Source organism: Macrotis lagotis, chromosome 2, assembly GCF_037893015.1.
Source record: "Macrotis lagotis isolate mMagLag1 chromosome 2, bilby.v1.9.chrom.fasta, whole genome shotgun sequence".
Lineage (NCBI taxonomy): Eukaryota > Metazoa > Chordata > Mammalia > Peramelemorphia > Peramelidae > Macrotis > Macrotis lagotis.
In genome coordinates this window covers 127,211,754-127,225,202 of record NC_133659.1, presented here as the reverse complement: position 1 = coordinate 127,225,202, position 13,449 = coordinate 127,211,754, and the positions used below count along the sequence as shown (strand labels likewise).

At 39.0% G+C, this 13,449-nt stretch overlaps 1 protein-coding gene across 13 annotated transcripts in view; it reads right to left on the bottom strand.

Annotated features, from left to right (window-relative positions):
- Nucleotides 1-7,580, bottom strand: part of DISP1 (dispatched RND transporter family member 1) — a 242,376-nt gene extending 234,796 nt beyond the window's left edge. For 12 of the 13 annotated variants that reach the window (XM_074222737.1, XM_074222748.1, XM_074222750.1 and 9 more), the window contains exons 1-2: nt 7,381-7,467; nt 6,867-7,067 (exon numbers count right to left, since the gene is read on the bottom strand). The gene's annotated coding sequence lies outside the window, so the exon portion shown is untranslated. Of the gene's footprint in view, nt 1-6,866; nt 7,068-7,380 lie in introns of all 13 variants that reach the window. The other variant, XM_074222762.1, reaches the window with a different exon arrangement.
- Between the last annotated feature and the right edge of the window lie 5,869 nt (nt 7,581-13,449).

Below are 13,449 nucleotides of genomic sequence, written 5' to 3'. Positions count from 1 at the left end.
ATGATTGAACATGTATAAGTTATATCAAATTGCTTAGTATCTCAGGACAGAAGAAGGTGAGGATAGCAGCTAATTTGAAACTCAATTTTTAAAACAATGAATGTTAAAAATTGTCTTTACATGTAACTGGAAAAAATAAAATATTTTTAAAATGAGTTTTTAAATGAAATGAGGGAAATAGAAGGTAATAGTGGAAAAAAAGAAATGAGAATTAAGAGATTTGCAAAGAAAATTACAAATAGGCACAAAAGGTACAAACAAACTTTCTGAAAAATCAGCATGGATTTAAGAGTAGCTAATGACTCAATGAGAAAATAAGAAAAAATAAAGATGAAAAACTGAAAAAAATAAAAGAAAATATGATACCTCAAATTAAAAACTGACCTAGAAAAACAGATCAAGAAGAAATACTTTAAAAGTTCTTTCAAAATTTGAAAGCTATGACCAAAGGGGAGAAAAAAGCTCAGACAGCCTATTTTCATGAAAATCATGAGAGAAAATTGCCTAGCTCTCTTAGAACAAGAAGACAAAGTGAAATAGAAAGATTCCACTGGTTAGCTCCTAATAAAAAACTCAAAATAAAAACTAGGAATGTCAAAGCCAAAATCCAGAGCTTTCAGGTGAAAGGAAATATATTGCAAGCAGTCACTATTTCAGAGCAGAGAATTTGGAATATTATAGAAGGCAAAGAATATATGTCTATATTGAAGAATAACTTTTTCAGCAAAATATATATAATCTTAAAGGGGTAACAGTAAACCATTAATGAAATAGAGGACTTCCAAGTATTCTAATGAAAAGATTGGAGCTTAATAGAAGCTTTGAAATACAAATACAGGTATAAAGTGAAAAATTTTTTAAAAAGTAAATATAAGCAAGCAAGCTTATAAGATAAGCTTATCAGATAAGCTTTCATAAGAAGTCTCTGCCTTCTAATTGGGGGGGGGGGGGGGAAGAGAAGGAATTAATTCAAGAATCCCCTAACAACCAAGATCAAGATGTCCAAAGGAGTCATAAAGGGATCTTTCAAACAAGAGCCTGGGAATGATTTCTGTTATATTTTGTTGATCTTAAAAAGAGGGAAAAAAGGAAGAGGATGATGAGAGATATACTAGGAATAAAAGAGGAGAAATGGGCTGGAGAAGAGATTTAACTCACATAATCAGGGAGGTACATGCAGAACATACATAGGAGCAGTAGGGGAAACTTGTTATAGCTTAAAACTCATGATCTCTTAAAACTCTCAGAAGTTGAGGAGTCCCACCCTCAAAGAGCTTTTGTTTGTGTGGCTTATAACTATCTATATTTACAAACCTGGAAATAAAAACATCTTAATATATTTATTAAAATAATTTTGACCTCAAGGTCTCATTGATGTAGAGCAGTGGTGTCAAATTCAAATAGAAACAGATCCCTGAAGCCACATGACTTACCACAAATTAACATTATCTATGCTGTACGGATTTTTTAATTTATTTTGTTAAAAAATTTCCAATTGTATTTTAATCTGATTCTGGACACACTGGGAAGTTTTGTGGCTAAGCAGTGGACTTTGAAAACCATTCTTCTATAAGACAGAAGGAATTACTGAAACTGCCTTTGGGAAGGTAGGGTAAAATATGCATGCCTTTTCCTCAGGAATATCAATCGACCTAGAATATTACTGTATCAAGCTCCAAAAATTCTTAGTTAAATATCCTAATTCCACTTATATTATGCTTCAGATAGCCTGCCTTGATTATTGATGACCTCACTTTGTACTGTTTTTTAGATATAAAGCACAATTTTGCACTTCAAAATAATTTACCAATCCCTCTAATGGTCATAGTTTTTTTTTTTTAGCCTATTTCCTACCATACAGGAAATGTAAGCCTTTGTCTATAGCAATGATTCATTTTCAGTCTTTTCACTAATCTTTTTTCTTCTTTCTGACTGCATTTTAGAATAATTCTTAATCTTTTTGTGTTCCCAACCCCTATAGCAGTCCAATTGATGAAGCCCTTCTCAAAAAAAAAAATTTTTTTTAGGGTTTTTGCAAGGCAAACCGGTAAAGGTGGCTTGCCCAAGGCCACACAGCTTGGTAATTATTAAGTGTCTGAGGCCAGATTTGAACTCAGGTACTCCTGACTCCAGGGCCAGTGCTCTATCCACTGCCCCACCCAGCCACCCCCCAAAATTTTTTAACTAAAGAAATGCTAAATTTTAAATAGAGGTTAATAAAACTATAGGACCTAAGTTCATGAACTCCCTGAAATACATGTACCTTTTCACTCATTAATGATCCTTGGTCTTAAAGTCTTTATTATCTAATCCATTCAACATGGGTTCCTCTCCAAACTTCCCTATTTTCTTCCCATTAGGCTTGAAACCTCAAAATACTTTCTCTTATGCCCACAAGCCTCACCCTCAAAAAAAGTTTCTCCTCAGATCTGTTCCTTTCTACTCCGTTACTCATCTAGAAACTCAACACTGGCTGCCTAGACTACTGACACTATTACCTAATTGGTTTCCCTGCTTTCCAGCTCTTAAATCTATTCTGCCCAATGGAAGAAAAATATCTTCATAAAACTGCTTTGTCATATTTTTTGCCAGCTCAAGTCTTCAATGTCTTCTGTGTCTGTAGGAGTATTTTCAAATTAAGTTCTTCAAAAACCTAGTTTATATGTGATGAATGTAAAGATTCCCTAAGAAAATTGATGCTAATGATAAAATGTAAACATGAAAGTAATATATCATATGGCTCTCAATGTAGGCCATCCTCTCCCCCAATATCTAGTTCATATAAGCACCTGAACGCAATCTGTAGTTGTATTCTTATTACAGATTGAATGGCAATGAAAATAACCACGAAAAAGAGAAACTATTTTAAAATGAATATCTTTATTTGAATTGGGGAAAAAATTTTTTTGCAATATATTTTGTATGAAAATATGTGCCCATTCAAGTCAGCTGGGAACTAGGTCTGTAATGTGGGGGATTATGAGTACAGGAATTCCCTTTTTTTCTCTGCAACTTTATAACTTAAGATTAATGAATCCTAGGATGTTGCTGGAGGAACATAGAGTTTATGTCTCACATGGCCCAGAACCACTCATCTAATATATTAAAAACCAGATTTTAGTCCAAAGTTCTCCTGACTTCAAGTCCAGTATTCCATCCCCTACTCTAAGCTACCGCTAAAAGTCTATGTATTTTTTCTCATTTTAGAGGTGTAGGCAATATTCACTGATTTAGTATCAAAACTATTTACATGGGGCAATTAGTATATATAGTTTCTTCTATTTTCTCAAAATGTTTATTAATATCCTTTTATCCTAGGAGTAATTGAACGCCTCCATAAGGCCTACATTTAGATGTCTTATATGATCCAAACCCAAGTATTCTGTAGTCAAATTAATTTGATATTCAGTTCCCTTTTATAATTCTACCATACCTCTAATCTTCTACTCCTCTACAAGAATCATTTGTTCAAAATAAATTACTCTATTTACTGTTCCTTGAATACAGTGTTCATTCTTTCATGTGCAGCTCTAGGATAGTGTCCTTCACTAACTAGCTTTTGATACAAACCCCACCATTTCAAAAGTCCATATTTTAATCAGTGTGGGCACTCCAGCTACCAAAAATTCCCCTCTAACTTAGAAGTCCTTCAAAGTTGCTGTGGCCACAAGCATCATCATACTGTGGCCAATTTGACAACAGATATCTTAGCTTATCAAGACTGTTCCTCAGACAACAGGTGTGCAAGCTATGCATGGTTTTGGCCTTAGAATCTTTCCAACTTGGTGGGACCTGCCAGAGCTTGTACTCCAATGGGATAGCCTTCAAGAACCCTGGGCCACTTCCATGCCAGAAGGAGGCATCAAAGACTTTAATGAAGGTAACATTTCAACCCTTCTCTTGTTCATTTCACAAAGGAAAATGTTCTCACTAGCTTGTTGCTCTATTTTCTCACCAAAATATTTGTGCCACCACAACTTGCCTTTACTATTGTTGTGTTCATGTCATTCCTTCTCAAAGCCTCCACTGAATCAGTTAACCCATTAATGCCAGGTCTTGCCATCACATCCTTTCAGAGCTTTCCTTTAATCACTATTTTGATCCATCAAACAAGCCTTGCTCTCAATCTCTTTTTATCTGTGCTACTCTAAAATCACAATTTGGTCCTAAAATTTCAAATATCATTCTCAATCTTAAATGCTATAGTTCTTCAGCATTCAGAATCTTCCTCAAGTTTGATCAAGTTTGAAGTCTCCAACCAAAACTAGCTAAACTGAATACTACTTCCTACAAAATTTCAATCAGAAATTCTTTCTGAAGTTATCAGCATTAAGTCTGTTAAATATGACAAATGGGCAACTAATTTTTTTAAATGAACACTATGCTTGATCAGTTTACTATCTATATTTGCAAATATAATCCATCTACTATGTGCCATTTCAAAATCAAGCCTACATAAGTAATAGGTATACCATAAGCCCATTATTATTCAATAAAGAATTTATGTAAATGTAAATAATACCACTTTACATAATCTGGCTATTTTAATGTTTTGTTACTTAAATTAATAAAATCCAATACTCACATAGCACTTCAGAGTGCCCCTGGACATGGGACATTACTTGTCTTGGTACATGTTTCATTTGTAAATTGAGGGAGTGGGACTACATGACCTCTATATAGTTTGAAATCTATGAGATGATATACATTCATTCAACTAATCCTCAAAAGACCACTGGGGAACTGGTATTTTAAAACCCAGTTTTACTAGCTCAGAAAGGTAACTTGCCCTTAGTCACAAAGAGTCAGAAGCAGAATTTGAAGCTAGTCCTCTAATGATTCCCAATTCAACATTCTTACTGCTAGACCACACCAATTCCCTGATTTGGGTCCACTAATCTACCCCAAAGTAGGGAAATCTGCTGGGAATTACAGAGTTTGACCCCAACACAGCAAGGCTAAACAACTTCAACCATCAGGAGATAATGACTCTGGGATTCTCCAGATGAGTAGGTGTCAAAGCTTACCTCTAAGCATAGCCCTAGTACAAACAAAATGGATTGATGGGCTACCTAAAAGCCAGAACACCACCCTCCCAAGTAGTAAGGTTTTCTACACTCAGTGGTTACGCTCAACTAGCTAGGCTGGGACCAAGGAAATTAAAGTCATTTTCTCCCAAACTGTATGGTAGCTAGCTGATGATGAGAAAACTAATCCCGGCCTCTCTCTAGCAAGTTGTTTTTTTTTTTTTACTTTGGCAACCCAAGGATAGAGGACTGTGTGCTGGCTCATGGAAAACCCCTTTTCCCAAGGTGTACAAATTTATAGTGACTATTTATAATAAAATTAATGTTCAGAGACAATATGTGTAAAACCAGAAATCAATATATCCAGAGACGGGTAAGAAAGCTTTAAATTTATTCTGTGATTATAACAGAGGATAAAGAATCTTAATCATTCAGAAGGCAGGGTAATTGAAATACATTACTAGAAACTGTTACACCAGAAGAAGATGTTCTTGTGTTTCTGCTCCGAGAACTTCCTTCCAAGCATGAACTAAAATTTGAAGATGTGAATGCTTTCTCAAGTGCTTTTCTCCCAGAAACGAAGGGAAAATGGGCTGGGTAAATTTTTTAATCTAAACTGTATGGAAAAATAAAATCAAGCCTTGATTATCAGATGAACAGATCAAATCAAGGCCTATCTACTTGAGAAGGGACCCATTAAAATTAAGAGCTATCTAAGAATGAATATGGTAGTTAATGTAAACACTTTAGAGAACTGCTGGATTTTTCATCTATTCACCCCATCCCCTGAAAGAAAGAAGGAAAGAAAGAAAGGACAAAGGGGGGGGGGGGAGCATTCTATGTACTAAGTCTATATTCTGTGGCAGTGGTTTATGCCAATGTTTTGTTCTATGTCTAAATCAGGATCAGGTACACTCTTAAATCTCACTCAGACATAAATCTTCAGGGCCACCCTAGAGATGTGTTTTGAGGTAATTACAATGGTGGCAAGGCACTTCACTGTTAACTACAAATAGCTCTCTACTTAACATGTAAAGGTTAAGAGTCAGGCTATTGAATCAAACTAAAAACCACCTACAGAGTAAAAGAGGCAAATACTTGAAAAGCCAAACACTTGAAGCAAGCAAAATTGCTGCCAATCTTCAAATACCAATTTGTACTATTAACAGAAATACTGACTCTTTCTAGCTAAAATTGGCAAATTTCTGAGCAAATTAATAGCTACTCAATCGCCAGAGTCTGATTTCACAATTATATTTAAGTGAGTATATATTTATGGAATATATGTATATCTACACATATATATATGTGTTTACATGTGTGTATGTATGTATGTACAATTCAGACTTATAATTACAGTGGTATAGAGAATTGCCTATGAGGAAACTCCTCCTTCCAGGTACAGATCAATACCTATTCAACAACATAGAGGTCTTAGACAATATCTAAGATATCGAGAGTTTAAGTGACTGGCCCAACTTATAACTCCAGTGTCAGAAGCAATATTTGAATTCAGGTCTGCCTCTCTCTATAAATATGCAGATAAATAAATAAGATTAGAAATAAATTACAAAAAAAGGAATGCAACAAGACTGAAATTTAATTAAAATAAAACCCTCGAATATAGATATGAGGCTAGAAATATGGTTCTGACGTCAAATTTTAAAACCATCTAGGGGAGGCTAGGTGGCGCAGGAATCAGGAGTACCTGAGTTCAAATCCAGCCTCAGACACTTCATGATGACCTAGCTGTGTGGCCTTGGGGACAGATCGCTTAACCCCAATGCCTTGCAAAAAAAACCTAAAACAATGTACCATGACTACAAGGGTCGGACTCACTTTCTTAATTTCTTTGCGAAGACACTTTCGTTAAGCAACAACAAAACAAAACCACAACAAATCGCGTGGGAATCTGGGTGCCGACTGAAGGGGATTTTGCATGGAATGGGTCTGGGTGCGGGCGGCGGCGGAAGTAGTTCTATTAATTAGACCCGGCGGAGAAGAGTTCAAAAGTCTTCAGTGGGTTTGGAAAATCTGTCCCTGGAATTCACACAGAAAAACACCCGTATCAATAAACAGCGTCAACGGCCCGGGAGGCGGCCGGGGGTGGGCGCCCGGGCCAGGCCCCGCGGCCGCGGCGGCGGAGGTGGCGGCGGCCTCGGGGGCTCCCCGAGGGAACTCCGCCTGGCGCCCCCCTCGCCCCGTGCCCGCCCTCCCGGGCTGCTCTCCGCGATGCCTCCCTCCAGCCCGGCCCCGGCCCGGCCCGCCCTCCCGGGGATTCCCCGAGCCCCCGCTCCTCTCCCTCCCCGGGAGCCCCGGCCCCCCAGACCCCGGCATCTCCCCAGCGCCTCACCTCCGACCCCCCGGGCCCTCCCGCGTCACCGGGCCGGCGGTCTGGCCGAGCGCCCCTGTCTCGGGAGACAGCCGCTCCGGCTCCTCCGGGGAGGGACCGCGCTCCGGGCAGCTCACCGGCTCTTCCCAGCCGCCCGGGGGCCCCAAACACCCGCGGGGACCCGCGCTTCCGGCTCCAGGCGGAAAGTGCCGCCGCGTGGGACAGGAAGTCCCGCCTCCGCCGCCTCCCCGGCCCGCGGCCCCATTCCCAGAGGGCACGTTACGTCACCGCCGCCACTAGCCGGCTCTCGGCATCCTCCGGGAGCCCCGGACGCGCCCTCTCGGGGGGCGGGGCGGGGCGGGGCGCGAGCCCGAGGAAGACCGGGAGGGGGCGGAGTCAGGACTCAGCCCGAAAGCCACAAACAATGGGACTCTTTCCTTCCTCCGCTCCCCGCCCCCCCGCAACCTTAGACCGCGGAGGGCCCGGGCGAGGCCTCCAGCACCTGCGCCGGCCGCTTCACCTCAGCCGCATCCTCCGCTGCCCGGCCTTTGAGGCCCGGGGGAAGAGAGGAGGCGGGCGGCTGCCCGGCTCTGGTAGCGCTTTGGAGGCGCCCACGGCGATGCTCTTATAGCAGAGGTGCGCCACAGGGAAATGAGGTCATTGCCTAGATTATGTTTTAAATGTATTATGATATATTTACATACATGAAAATCAAGATGTATTAAAGGCATCTGTGAGATAGTATATAGTATATAGTACAAGACAATATATATGTACTCTATTATAAAACACTATACTTTCCTATTATATAACTAATGTACTGTATATTGCTATATAACAGTATAGGTTAGATCTCAATTATCTCAAATAGGCATATATACAGCCAATAGAGTAATATAGATATTAGTTACATCACAGTTATTATGTCATTATGTATGTTATATATATTATATTCTTTATACTACTTCCACTCATTTTTCTCTAAATCTGACCTCTGGGGCAAAGAGAGACGTCTAGTAGTACTGCTCCAGAGCAACAGCCCTTTAAATACGTGAAGACAGTTAACATCCTTCCCCAGAAATAAATTATATACTTAAACTATAATTTAGTATCTTTATTTTGTATGCTATATATGTAATGTGTATGTAAATATGTAAAGTAATATAGATTTAATATATGTAATATATTTAAGACATGTGTAATCTAATATGTAATATATTAAAGGAACTGAGGATGAGGTGGTTAGGAATGATAACCACTTTCAAGTATTTGAAGAGCTATTACTTGACAGAGATATTAGACTTGCTTTGCTTCGACCCAGAGGTCAGGGTTGGGAGCAATTGGTGGAAAATTCAGGCTTGATTTGTAGAAGTAATAATAAGTACCCTATATAACTTATCTATATTAAAGATAATATATCCCATTATATTATTATATATCATATTGTATGCCTACAGTTTATATAATCTATTATATCCCATATTAATATATTTATGTTAGTGATATAATACTATATTATAAAATACTATACTTTCATATTATATAACTAATATTGTATATAATAGTATATATTAGATCTAGATTATCTCAAATATACATATAAAATATTACATTATATTTAATATATTAATTACATCAAATATAGATGATAGATAAATAATATAGATAGTACTCATGTCAAAATAATTATTTATGATTATTATTTCCATATATCAAGCCAGTCTTTCACCATGTGCTCCCAATCCTGACCACCAGGATCAAGCAAAACAAGTCTAGTACCTCTCTAAAGAATAGCCCTTTAAATACTTGAAGAGGATTGTCATACCTGCCCACCCACACCCCAGTTCTCCTTTCTCCATTAACCTCAGTATCTTCAACCATTCTTCTATGGCCTAGACAGGAGGCCCTTTTCTGTCCTGGTTGCCCTCCTCCAGATGTTTTCTAGATTATCAGTAGCCTTCCCCAAATGTGGTAGCACCAAGTTTAGAAAGGTACTTTGGTATATTAGAATGCATGGGGGGCAGCTGGGTTGGCAGTGGATAGAGTACCAGCCCTCTAATCAGGTGGACACAAGTTCAAATCCAACGAGTTCAAATCCATAATCACCTAGCTGTGTGACCTTGAGCATGTCATTTAATCCCATTGCCCTAAATTAAAAAAAAAATACATGGATTAAGGGGAGGAAAAAAAATAGATTTCTGAATGTTTTTTAAATAGAGAGATATGAAAGGTTTCATGCACTTCTGATCAATTATAATTCTTTAAGAACCTATGGGAGCCAGACATTGAGCTAAGAGCTGGGGAAATTTTAAAAAAAGGTAAGAGACAATGCTTGCCTTCATGGAGCTAACAGTCTAATGAGGGAGACAATCTACAAACTCGGTACCAATAAGACTTACATAGAATAAATGAGGGAACAATCTCATAGGGGAGGCATTAACACTGAGGATTCTTAGAGAATGTAGGATTTTAGCAGAGATTCTAAGGAAGATAGAGAAGTTAGGAGACCTAAATGAGGGGGGGGGAGTGTTCTAGGCAGAGGAGACAGCAAGTGAAAATGTCAGCAGCTGTCCTTTAGGTTTGCTTCTCTCTCTTTTGCTTCATCCTTTACAAGTCTCCTCTACCAGAGTTTCACTCCCTTTCTGTCAATCCCAGCCTCTTCTTTCTTTTCCTATCCCTCCAGGGGAATTCACATGCTTTCTCATTGCTCTCCTTCCCATCATCACCTTCACTGTACTGTTAGTCACTGTTATTAATTTTAATATCATCATTCATTATAATTATTAGTTTTGTTAATTTTACTTAAAGTAGGCAGATGGTGCAGTGGATGGAGCACTGGACTTAGAATCAGGAAACTAAGAATTTCAAGAGGGGAAGAATATTCTGACAATCTGTGCAGTCACTGAGGCAAGGAGATGGAAAAGTAAATATTGTCTCTTTAAAATATCACTTCAGGGGGCGGCTAGGTGGCGAAGTAGATAGAGCACCGGCCCTGGAATCAGGAGTACCTGAGTTCAAATGTGACCTCAGACACTTAATAATTACCTGGCTGTGTGGCCTTGGGTAAGCCATTTAACCCTTGCCTTGCAAAAAAAACCTAAAAAAGAAATCACTTTAGTAAGCTATGTACCTATTCCCATGATGTGTCATAACTCAAAAAGGGAATGCCTTCAGGGCCTTGCAACACATTCTTTTGAATATCCTAGTTGGCTTCATTATTTGAAGACATATTCAAATTTGGGACAGTAGCCAAAAATTGTTTATGGTCACTGATTAATATAAATGAGCACCATATGACAAATCCATTTTCTCGCCCTATCAAAAGATGAATAAGACCAATGTCCTAATTTTGTGAACTAACTCTCAAAGTTGTTTTAAATGAGCATTTCCAAAAATGATTTTAAAATGGAATAACCATTCTAGCTATCCTCATAGTATTGTTGTAAGAATCCAATAAGAAAATTCATTCAATAAACTTGTTAAAAGTGCCTTCCATGTGCAAGACAGTGTGCTAGATGTTAGCAAAAAAAAAAAGTGAAATGTAGTCCCTTCAAAGATCTAGGGCTAGTGGGGTAGAGGTGGGGGGGGGGGGGGGACTAAAGGTAGAGAGTGGAGAAGAGGAGAGAGAATGAGAACGGAATAGATCTGAGAAACATTGAGAAAGTAGAATTGACAAGTCTTGGCCACTTATTGGATGTGGCAATCAGGGTAAGTGAGAGTGAAGAGTGGAAGATAGATATGAGGTTGCAAACCTGAGTTTGCAAGAATGGTGATGACACAACAGAAATAGAGAAGTTTAGAGGATGAGTTATAAGAAAGAAAATTGTTGTTTGAGCATACCTGTAGATATCAAGGTGGAGATGTCCAATGGCATTTTATTGGTACATGACTGGAATTCAGTATGAGATTAGAGCTGGATTTGAAAATTTGGGAATCATCTACAAAGAAGTAGTAATTAAACCCATGGGAGTTGATGAGCTTCCAGAAGACCCAGAACCTCTAGAGTCTTAGGGAACACACAGAATCATAAATATCAGCTATTATTACTAGAAACTGAGCACAGTATTTCAACTCTGGCCAGACAAAAGCACAGTACAGTGGAATTATTATTTCCCTCATATTGGTCACTGTGCAGCCAAGGATGAAATTGTTGTTGGGATTTTTTTTGCTATCATGTCCTGTTGTTGATTTATACTATTATACTTCAAATCACCACTACCACCAACCAGTCTTTTCAGATGAACTGTTATTTAGTTATTCTTCTCCAGTTTTGTGCTTAAAACACACACACACACACACACACACACACACACACACACACACACACACACAGACACACACACACAAAGTTTTTACAAAAGAATATTCACTTCAAAAGGTTAATCATGAACATATAAACTTACTCCACCCCAACAACACATGGAAAGTATAATCCTTTTCTTCTTTGCCCCACCTCAAGCCCACAGTTAAGTTCAATTCCTCTAGAGCACAAGTCCATTTCAACATCCACACACCCTTTCAGCCTCCAGTCCCCTCATTCTGGCTTCTCTGGACTTTCAGGCTGGCCTGAACAGCTGCAGCCCCATGCCATCATCCTGCCTGGTATCTCCCTGCCTCAAACATCTGGTCAGCAGGGATCATCTCAGGCACCTGAAACTTAAAAAAAAAGAACACAAAGCAGAAAGAAACACCACGGTGACCACGTCTCTGAGCCAGGAAAAAGAGAGCAGCAGTCTTCCTTTCATCAGTTCATAGACTTCACATTAGGAGTCAAAGCAGAGAGAAGGTAGGAAAAAGGCCCAGCAGCTCTGTCTTGCCAGTTTTAAAGATGTAAGCAGCCAATCTAAGGAAGATTCAAAGCAAAAAAAAAAAACAAAAAACAAAAAAAAAAACTAAGAATGCTCCAAAGGCTAACCCAGTTCACACTTACATGTAGAGGAGCCCCTCCCACCATTCGTGTTGGGGTCCCCATGTAGTTAGGGTTGTCCCTGCATGGAGCGAAGAAGCTTGGGTTGCTTAAAGGGAGGCAGAAGAATCATCTCTAACTTCTCTTTCCTACACCTTTCTCTAAAGGAAAGTTTAATCCCTGACAGAGAGGCAAAACAGAAGGTAATAGCCAGAGGCTCCTTAGAGAGAGGCTAAAATTATATCTATCAGATATAATCAGATCCAAATTAACTTGTGATTGCTTTTCATTACTGGGAAGAAACAGGATTGCAAGTTCTAAAACCCAAACCAGTTTCACAATGAACACACATAGCACTTGGCCAAGAAAAGGCATTTATCCAAATTGGTAGCAAAACAGAAATCAGAAAACACACACACACACACACACACACACACACACACACACACACACACACACACACACACACACACCCCTCCACCCCACCCCCGAGAATTCTAGATCTCAACCCATAGTCTCTACAATCTCACATTGGGGAGAGGATGTGATAGAGACCACCAGCTCTTCTCATATCTTATCACAGCCTTTATCTTCAGCAACCTGAAGTGGGATTGGCATTTTCTACCTTCCCTCTTGAAGCTGGAAACTCAAAACTCAACCTGAAGAAAGCTTGAAGCAGGAAAGGGAGAGAGTGAAACACTTCAACTCTTCCTGGCTCTTCAAGGAGACTAATTTATCTCTACCATTGAGGAAAGAATTCTACCCCCAGTGGGCTTTGAGACTAAGATTACAAAGAACATCATTTGAACCAGACTTTATATTTATTAATCCAATTTCATTTTAATAGATTTAGGATATTAGCATCTCTAAATCACAAATTTAAAAGTGAAAGTGGAACTTAGAAGCCATCTAAGGGCAACCTCCCCATTTTTCTGATGAGAAAACAGGCTCAGAAAGATTCAGTGACTTCATAGGTATTAAGTCCCAAAGGTGGGATTTGAAGAGAGATTAAGATTCATCTTCTTCAAATCAAATCTGGCCTCAGAAACTAGCTGTGCAATCTTGGGCAAGTCATTTCACCCTGTTTCCCTCAGTTTCCTCATCTGTAAAATGAGCTGGAGAAAGAAGTGACAAATCAATATCTTAGCCAAAAAAAAAAATCCCAAATAGGGTCACAAAGAATA